Below are 10,066 nucleotides of genomic sequence, written 5' to 3' on the forward strand. Positions count from 1 at the left end.
CTTCTTCAGCTTTTTTTTAATCCTTTGTTTCTGTTTGCTTGTCTCTCTTAGTAGTATTGAGAGATTTGTCTTCCAGATCACTGGTTCTATAGCCTGTTTTTTTGTTTTTCTCTTTGTTATCTATAGTAGCCTTGAGTGAAGGCAACAGGGTATTGCTTGAATATTGTAAAAACCTGCCTTGAAAACTTAGTAGGAAGGCTCTACCTTGGTGACTAGAGATTGGGAATGCCTCCCAGTATTGTTTTTCAGTAAGCTGAATACACCATCACCACCAACATGGACTTACTAGATGAGTCAGAATCAAGTTCATGGCAACATGTTTTTTTGTTGTTGCTAGCAAGAGGTTTCTTTGGTTGCTTATCAAGTAAAGTCTTGAACTTGCATCATCTTACCAAGATATCCAAAGTATCTATTAATAAATGTGAAAACTCACATCCAGGGGAACCAGAGGCTCACATTATTAAGAGATGGAGGGATGGAGGCCCACTTAGGGAATAGAACATTGGAAACTTCCATCTCTGTGCATGTCTCTTTGGGGTTTCCCTCTCATAGTCTCTTTGTTGTGGCCTTATAGTTGAATATAGATGTCAAGTGTGGTAGAACTCTACCCTAAGCCTTCACCATGTGTGATGGTCAATGTTATGCATCAACTTGGCTGGGCTGTGGTTCTCAGTGGTTTGACAGACACTTTGCAATCTCCCTCCAAGTTGTGATCTAATATGAACAGCCAATCAATTAGTAAGTGAGCTCCTCTTGGAACGTGACCTGCAACTGGTACATATGGATGTCCTGGCAAATAATGGCTTTCTCTCCTACATTTGCTTATCATCCTCTGACCTCTGGTTCTTGGAACGTGAGAAATCTTCAACTTGATGTGCAATTTTTAGATCTGCTAACTATTGCAACCCTACAATCAGCAGACCTGTGGATTTTGGATTCATCGACTCCCACAACCAGATGAGACAGAGACAAATCTAGCCTGCTGCTTGACACTGGGACTTGCTGTCTTCCAAATTGCATGACCCATTTCCTTGAAATAAATCTCTTTCTTTATATTTATGTTGTTCAGTTTCTGGTGGCTGAATGCCACTTGTCCCTTTGAAATGTTGGGGGACATGACCCCTCAGAGGTTGTGTAACTAATTAGCATTCTCATTCCTTATCGGAATTAACCAGACAAATTGCTCCATCAACTAAGAAAAGTCATATGGGAGTGCTGTGGATCTGTAAGATAAACACTGGTTGCTAACTACAAGTTAGCAGTTCGAGTCCACCAGCCACTCCCTGGGAGAGAGTTGAAGCTTTCTGCTTTGTAGACATTTATAGCCTTGAAAACCCTATACAGGTTTCTGAGTTAGAACTGACTTGATGACACTTAACAGCACCAAAAAAAATATATATCTACATATATGCTGTTATTATTAAGTGCTGTGAAGTTGGTTCTGACTCACAGTGACCTGTATAGGGTTTCTGAAGAGAAGCTGGTGAGTTTGAACTGCTGATCTTGTGGTTTAAACCAACCTTTAAGTCCAGTGCTTATCCTACAGCACCAAACCAGTACTCCATTGATATAAATGTTCACTGCTTTTGCTGCTCTAGAGAACCCAGTCTAATACACCATTGTTCCTGTAAAAGAGTAAGCACTTACTAAATGCTATTTACTATAATAATTTCTTCATTGTAGGTAACTATCAAGATAACCACTACGCTACCATTTTAAGAGGCTAGAAGCAACCATAAGCCCAACATTTCCTTGGCAATCTCCATGTGTCTTGACATCAATCATTCCCTGGATCTAGGAGCGTCACAGTGCAGGGATCCTAGGTATAAAGTACACACTCCTCTCCTGACTCTTCTTTCATGGTGGTTGTAGGTCCCTCTTTCTCTGTTCGAGTCTCTCTCTCTTTACCTTTTGTTGCATGTCACACCCTTTGGAATCTCCCTTACATTATATCAGTGTCATGGTGGGATTAAGAGTGGTGGTTCTATAGGATAAACACTGGACTTTGACCGACGAGATCAGTAGTTCAAGTCTGTGGGAGAAAGATGAAACGTTCTGCTCCTGCAAAGATTTATAGCCTTGGAAACCCTATACAGGGTTGCTATGAGTCAGAAATGACTTGATGACACTGAACAACATCCCACCCTTAACCCTCTTATTGGTTTATCACATCAGATAACATCATGTGGGATTGTCAGATAACTGCTGAACCACTGAGAATCATGGTTCAGCCAAGCTGTCACATATTTTGGATGTGTGGGTGGGGGACACAGTTCAATCCATGACACAAACAATGAATAAGGAAGACCAAAGAAGAATTGATGCCTTTGAATTATGGTATTGGCAAAGAATATTAAATATACCATGGACTACTTGAAGAAGGAACAAATCTTTCTTGGAAGAAGTAAAGCCAAAATGTTCCTTAGATGGTGAAATTTCTTCCCACATACATAGAACATATTATCAGGAGAAACTAGTCCTTGGAGAAGGATGTGATGATTGGTGAAGTAGGTGGTCAGCGAAACAGGGGAAGACCTTCAAGGAGATGGATTGACACTGGCTGCACCCATGGTCTCAAACATAGAAACAATTGTGAGGATGATGCAGGACCAAGCACTGTTTCAATCTGTTGGGCATGGGGTCATTATGAGTTAACTGACTTGATGGCACCTAGCACTGTAGAATAAAGCATTGGACCACAAATTCAATTTAAACCACAAGATTGGTGGTTCAAACTCACCAGCTGCTCCTTGGAAACCCTATACAGGGGTACAACAAGTCAGAATTGACTCTATGGCACTTAACAACAAGAACAAGATGGTGTATTTAAGGAATTCTGATAAGCACGTGGCTGCTAACTGAAATGTCAGCAGTTTGGACTCACTTATAGGCATCATTGGAGAAAATACCTGGCAATCTGTCCCCGTAAAGATTACAACCTTGGAAACTCTATGGGGGTAACTCTACTCTAGCCTATATGGTCACTATGAGTCAGAATTGACTTGATGGCACATGACAATGACAACAACATGGTGTATTGGTCTTCCATAGGTCCATCATCATCTCTTCTGGAGGTCCATAGACCCATGAAAGGGATGTTTATCTTTATGTCCATGTTCTGTATTGTTATAGATAGATCAGGTGTTCTAAGTTCTGATATCAATGTTCTAGGTTCTGAGATGACAATTCTGGACTCTGAGATCACTATCATAGGGTCTGAGATCACTGTTTTGGATTCTGAGATCACAGATATGGGTTCTGAGATCAGTGTTCTAGATTCTGAGGTTACTGTTCTGTTTTCTGAGAAGACAGTTCTAGGTTCTAAGACCTTGTTCTGATTTCAGAGATCACAGTTCTGGGTTCTTCAATGACAGTTATAGAGTCTGAGATGACAGTTCTAGGTCCTGAGATCACTGTTCTAGGTTCTGAGGTCACTATTCTGGGTTCTGAGATGACAGTTCTAGATTTTGAGATTACTGTTCTATTTTCTGAGATGACAGGTCTAGGTTCTGAGACCACTGTGGTTTCTGAGATCATAGTTCTGGGTTCTGAGATGACAATTCTAGAGTCTGAGATGACAGTTCTAGGTTCTGAGATCATTGTTCTGCGTTCTGAGATGACATTTCAGGGTTCTGAGATTACTGTTCTAGGTTCTGAGATCACTGTTCTGGGTTCTGATGTCATTGGTCTAGGTTCTGAGATGACAGTTCTGGGTTCTGAGATTGCTGTTCTATGTTCTGAGATCAGCAGTTCTAGATTCTGAGATCTAGGTTGTCGGTCTGAGACCACTGTTTTAGGTTCTAAGATTACAGTTCTAGGTTCTGATATCATTGTTCTGAGTTCTGAGATGACTGGGTTCTGTGATGACTGTTTGGGTTCTGATATCACTGTTCTAGGTTCTGAAATCACTCTTGTGCGTTCTGAGATCACAGTTCTAGATTCTTGGATCATTGCTCTGGGCTCTGAGATCACAGTTCTAGGTTCTGAAATCAATGTTCTGGGTTCTGAGATGGCTGTTCTGGGTTCTGAGATGGCTGTTCTGGGTTCTGAGACCACAGTTCTAGATTCTGAGATCTAGGTTGTGGGTCTGAGATCACTGTTTTAGGTTCTAAGATCATAGTTCTAGGTTCTGATATCACTGTTCTGGGTTCTGAAATCACAGTTCTAGGTTCTGGGATCATCGCTCTGGGCTCTGAGATCACAGTTCTAGGTTCTGAAAGTAATGTTCTGGGTTCTGAGATCACTGTTCTAGATTGTGAGATCAGTATTCTGAGTCAGTTCTGGGTTCTGAGATCACAATTTTAGGTTCCACGAGCACTAGAATGGGTCAGATGTTGCCTTTGAGCTTCAAAGACACACAGCTTAATGGAGGAGAGAATCATGAATACAAATAATTGCATACAAAGTGATAGACACTCTGAGATACTGCCACAGAGAAAGTAGAAATGGAAAGGAGAGAGTAAAGGTAAACACTGTCTGTAGGAACAGGGGGTGTCTTCTCAGAGGTGGGATTTGGTCTCTTCATTTCAGGAAGATGCAAGAGCATGTACAAAGCTATAGATGTAACCAGCACATGTAGACTTTTGTGGCTGAGGCATTGAGCATGGGAAGTGGGAAGGGATGTGAGATCATTGAAAATCACAGAAGACTTTCATCTCCCTGCCTGTAATGTCAGACCCCTGTAGCTTTGTGAGAAGGTTCCTGCATGGCACAAATGGTTTATATTAGTCTCCTAATCTAGAGGTTGCTCATTTACACCTACCAGTGGTACAGCCAAAGAAATATATGGCTGCTTCCATTAACATTACAATCAAGAAACCACCTTGGAGCAGTTTCTTCACTGTAACACATGGAGTCACCAATGAGTCAGAATTGACTTGACAGCAAGGATTTCTTGATTTGCTTTTATTTGCTTTTATTTGCTTGTGTTTTGTTAGGGGTTTCTGTGAGCTGGTGACTGGATAGTCCCACTTCTGAGTACGATTAGAAATAAAATGTCCTTGGACTCTGCAGACAATTCCTAGGAAACACTTTAAAATTATTTGTGGTGGTGAATGGTGGTGGTGGTATGCCGTTCCGACTCCTAGCGACCCTGTACAGGGTTTCTGAGACTGTAATTCTTTACAAGAGCAGAAAACCTCATCTTTCTCCCACAGAACAGCTGGTAGTTTTGAATGGCTGACCTTGAGGTTAGCAACCCAATTCAGAACTACAACGCTACCAGAGCTCTTTACTTCATTGTAATTAGAACATAAAATTAGACCACAGCCTAATCTCATCAGGTTAAGGTCAGGTTGGGACCCATGAAACTTGCTTGCTGTTTATCCCTCTAACTTTACTCTCAAGGCAAGGTGGAAGGATCCTTCCAATTCCACCCTAAATGCCTCCTATTGTCTCCTCTGAAGGTTTTGCAACCTTTATGGTATTGGGGTCAAGAGGGCAGACATAGGCTGGGTTCAAATCTAACTGCCCCCCCCCTTACTTGGGCAAGTTTCCTAACCTCTTTTGTGCCTCATTTTACACACCTTTAAAAGGAAATGAAGACTCAACCAGCTTTACCTCAATCTCGAGCCTGATAGCCATGCGCGATAGGGGTTACACAGGTGTTGACTGTAGAATGAAGAAAGTTTGAGGTGGGATGTGAGGGCAGTGGTAGAGGATTCAGTGATAGAATCCTTTCTTCCCATCCAGGAGATGTGGTTTAATTCCTGCTCAATGCACTTCATATGCATAGATCACCTGTCTGTCAGGGGAGCCTTGTGTGTTGCTATGATGCTAAACAGGATTCAGGAAGAATTATCTGATGATCTATTCCCAAAAATCAACAAACCAAAACCCTTTGGTTGACAACAATTGGATGCCATTGTGCACGTGGATGCCATAATTCTGGGCTGACTCCATGGCAGCTAACAAGATGGGTAGGTGATGTGGGGTGGTGTGTCATGGAGTAGGTTCAGACTCATAGCGACCCTGGATAGAGTTTCTGAGGCTGTAAATCTTTATGGGAGCAGAAAGCTTCATCTTTCTCCCACAGAACGGCTGGTAGTTTCAAACTGCTGACCTTGAGGTTAGCAGAGCAACTCATAACCATTATGCTACCAGAGCTCCTTGTGGGTGACATGTTGTTTTTGTTAAGTGCTGTTTAGTCAGTTCTGCCCCATAGTGACTCTGTGTAGGGCTTCAAAGGAGCAGCTGGTGAGCTTGGACCGGTGATCTTATGGTTCAAACTGACTTTGCAGTACAGCACATTAACCCACAGCACCACATCATAGATCTTACTATTTTCATTTTGCAAATAATCAGAGACAGTGTTTTGCTTAAGTTTACATAGACAGAAAGTGGAAGGGACAAGAATTAAACTCAGGTCTCCAGGGTCCTTGCCCTGCCATTCTCTTAGGATTTACCATCTGAGCACTTGCTATTTTTCTGACAGGCTGATAGTGGGTCCTACAGAAATGTCATAGGTTTAACTACAACTTCTCTGCTTATAAGCTGTGTGGTCTAGGCAAACCTCTTACATCGTCAAACCTTGTTGCATTATTACTGTGAGCCACTGAGTCAATTCTAACTCGTTGTGACCCTTTAGGATTTCCAAGGCTAAAATGTTGGACAAGGAATAAAGAGGACCATAGGAGAATCGATGCATTTGAATTATGATGCTAATGAAAAATATTGAAAGTACCATGGGCTGTCAGAAGAACAAACAAATCTGTCTTGGAAGAAGTACAACCAGAACGCTCCGTAGAAGCCAGGATGGTGAGATTTGTCTCTTGTACTTTGGACATGATGTCAGGAAGGACCAGTTCCAGAGAAAGACATCATGCTTGGTAAAGTGGAGTATCAGCAAAGTAGAGGAAGACCCCCAAGGAGATAACCATGACAGCAACAATGAGCTCAAACATAGCAACAGTTGGGAGGCTAGCACAGGACTGGGCAGTTTTGTTCCGTTGTTGCCATGAGATGGAACCAACTTAATGACACTTCCAAACAACAACAACAACAACAACAACAACAACAACAACACTCTTTATGAAAGTAGATTGCCAGGTCTTTTCTCCTGTGGTATGGCTGATAGGTTTGAGTCAGAGGGCTTAACTATTGCTCCCAAACTCACTGCCTTCAAATTACCTCCAACTCATAGTGACCCTATTGTATAGACTAGAACATCTCCAGAAGTGTTTCCAAAGCTGGAAGCAGCCTGCCATATAGAGCAGCTATGTGGGTTTGAACGGCTGACTCCTTGGTAAACAGTCAAGTGTTTAACTGCTGTGCCACTCAAAGGGGAAGGCTCCAGTCTTTATGCAGTTGTATCAGCTAGAATGTAAGACCCATGAGGCCAGAGGTTTATTTCTGCTTTGTTCTTTGCCTATCTCCAGTATCACCTCCTAGAACAGTGCCTGGTTAATCTGGTCAGTCAACTTTTGTTGAAAGAATATGAATTCTCCTCCTCAGAAAAGTATTTCTAAGTATGACCACACGATGGCAGCAAAGGAAAACGATTGCCCCACCACAAGTCTCCACAAGATACTGCAGATTACTATTTCTGAGGCTTGGGAGAGTGGAGGGTTTTCTCTGTCCCTGAGGTCTCTCTGTCTCCTCTTAGGGGACCAATGATTAATCCTCTTAAAGTATCCCTGGTTTTGCTCAGATATGAAAGGACAGTGTTCCCAAGAGGGCATTTCTGACTTGGTCTGGAGAACTTGTTCAGGTGGAATGTCCCACAAAGAAGGTCCTTGGATCTTGAGTCTTACACTGTCCCTCTTGGTGTTCTTGGATTGAGGTCAGAGGCTGGGGAGGATCTGGATGGTACAAAAGTTTGTGCTTGAGTACTAACCTACATGTCGGCAGTTTGAACCTGTCCGGTGGCACTACCGAAGAAAGGCTTTGCGATCTGTTGTCATGAGTTAGATGGACTTGATAGAAAAGAGGTTTTGTTTTGTTTAAGGGGATTTGTTGTTGCTGTTGTTAAGTGCTATTGATTTGGTTAAGACCCATAGTGACCCTGTATAGCATTTCCGAGGAATGGCTGGTGAGATGAAACCGCAGACCTTGTGGTTCAAACCAAAATTGCAGTCAAGAGCATTGGATTCCATGCCTAAAACCCCAAACCTGCTACTGCTGAGTGGATCCTGAGTCACAGCGACCCCATAGGACAGAGGAGACATACTCCATACGGTGTGTAAGGTTCAGACACAGCAGAGCACCACAACTTTCTCCCATGGAGCTGCTGGTGGGTTTGAACAACCAATCTTTTGCTTTACAATCTTTACAATCTTTAAGCGCTTTAATCACAGCACCACCATGGCTCCTTATTCTGGGATTGTTGTTGTTGGAAGGTGCCATCCAATCAACCTGACTCACAGAGACCCTATGCACAACAGAACAAAACTGTCCAATCCTGTACATCCTCACAATTGTCATGTTTGACCTCATTGTTGCTGCCAATGTGCCAGTCCATCTTGTTGGGGTCTTCCTCTTTTTCATTGACCCTTCACTTTACCAAGCATGATGTCCTCCAGGGGCTGGTCACTTCTGACAACTTGTCCAAAGAATGATAGACAAAGTCTTCCCATCATTGCTTCTAAGGAGAATTCTGGCTGTACTTTTTCCAAGACAGATTTGTGCGTTCTTCAGGCAGTCTATGGTACGTTCAATATTTTTCTCAAACACCAAAATTCAAATGCACTGGTTCTTCTATGGTCTTCCTTATTCATTGCCCAACGTTCACACTCATATGACATAATTGAAAATATCATGACGTGGGTCAGGCTCATCTTAGTCCTCAAACTGACACCTTTGCTTTTTATATCTTCAAAAAGGTATTTTGCAGCAGATTTACCTAATGCAATATATCGTTTGATTTTTTGACTGCTGCTTCCATAAGTGTAGATTGTGGTGGATACAAACAAAATGAAGTCTTTGATAATTTTGATATTTTCTCTGTCTTAGGCAGGGTTCTCTACAGAAGTAAAACCACTGAAGCTTATATATGTATATATAAAGAGAGGTTTACATAAAGGAAATGGCTCATGTAGTTGATGTGGGCAGGTTCCAAGTCCACGGGTCAGATGTCAGGCTGGAGGAACTCACCTGGCTGCAGGACTGAAGAACTAAGTTGGGCAGGTCAGATGGCAGGCAGGCAGGCAGGTCTGACAGGTAAGAAGGCAGGCTGCTGACAACTTCAAGGATCATCAGACAACACACAGGTCACTGCCTCAAGTCCAAAGAACGGGAGGGCAGAGGATGAGCCAGATTCAAGAGCCTGACCCAGCAGTAAACAAGCTCCAATATATTGGCAGCAAGCCACACCCTCAAGGAAGCTTCCCTTCAATTGATTGGCTGATCATAGACAACCTCATCATAGAGTGAATTACATTATATTAGATCTTATCATGGGGATAGCTACATCTCAACTGCCGAACCACTAAGAATCCTGGCCCAGTCAAGTTGACACAAAACGTTCACTATTACAGTCTGTTTATCATAATGTTATTGATTCCTACAGTTGTGAGGAGTTTCATTTTCTTTACATTGATGAGCAATCCATACTGGGAGCTGTAGTCTTTGATCTTCATCATTAAGTATTTAAAGTCTTCTTTGCTTCTATCAAGCAAAGTTGTGTCATCTTCATATCACAGGATGTTAATGAGTCTTATTCCAGTCCCGATGCCATGTTTTCCTCCATATGATCCAGCTTCTCATATTATTTGCTCAGAACACAGATTGAACAAGTATGTTGAAAGGATACAACCCTGACACACATCTTTACTTATTTTAAACCATTTACTATCACCTTGTTCTGTTCAAACAACTGCCTCTTGGTATATGCACAGGTTCCTCATAAGTGTTTTGGAATTCCTATTCTTCACAATGTTGTCCATAGATTAGTATGATTCACAAAGTTGAATGCCTTTGTGTGGTCAATAAATCACAATAAATTCTGGGATTAGAAATGCCTTGAAGAGCAAAGATGTCAGCTTGAGGACTAAGGTGTGCCTGTCCCAAGCCATGGTACTTTCAGTAACCTCATATGCATGTGAAAGCTGGACAGTAAATAATGAAGATC

The sequence above is a fragment of the Chrysochloris asiatica genome, unplaced genomic scaffold, assembly GCF_000296735.1.
Source record: "Chrysochloris asiatica unplaced genomic scaffold, ChrAsi1.0 scaffold00001, whole genome shotgun sequence".
Taxonomy (NCBI): domain Eukaryota; kingdom Metazoa; phylum Chordata; class Mammalia; order Afrosoricida; family Chrysochloridae; genus Chrysochloris; species Chrysochloris asiatica.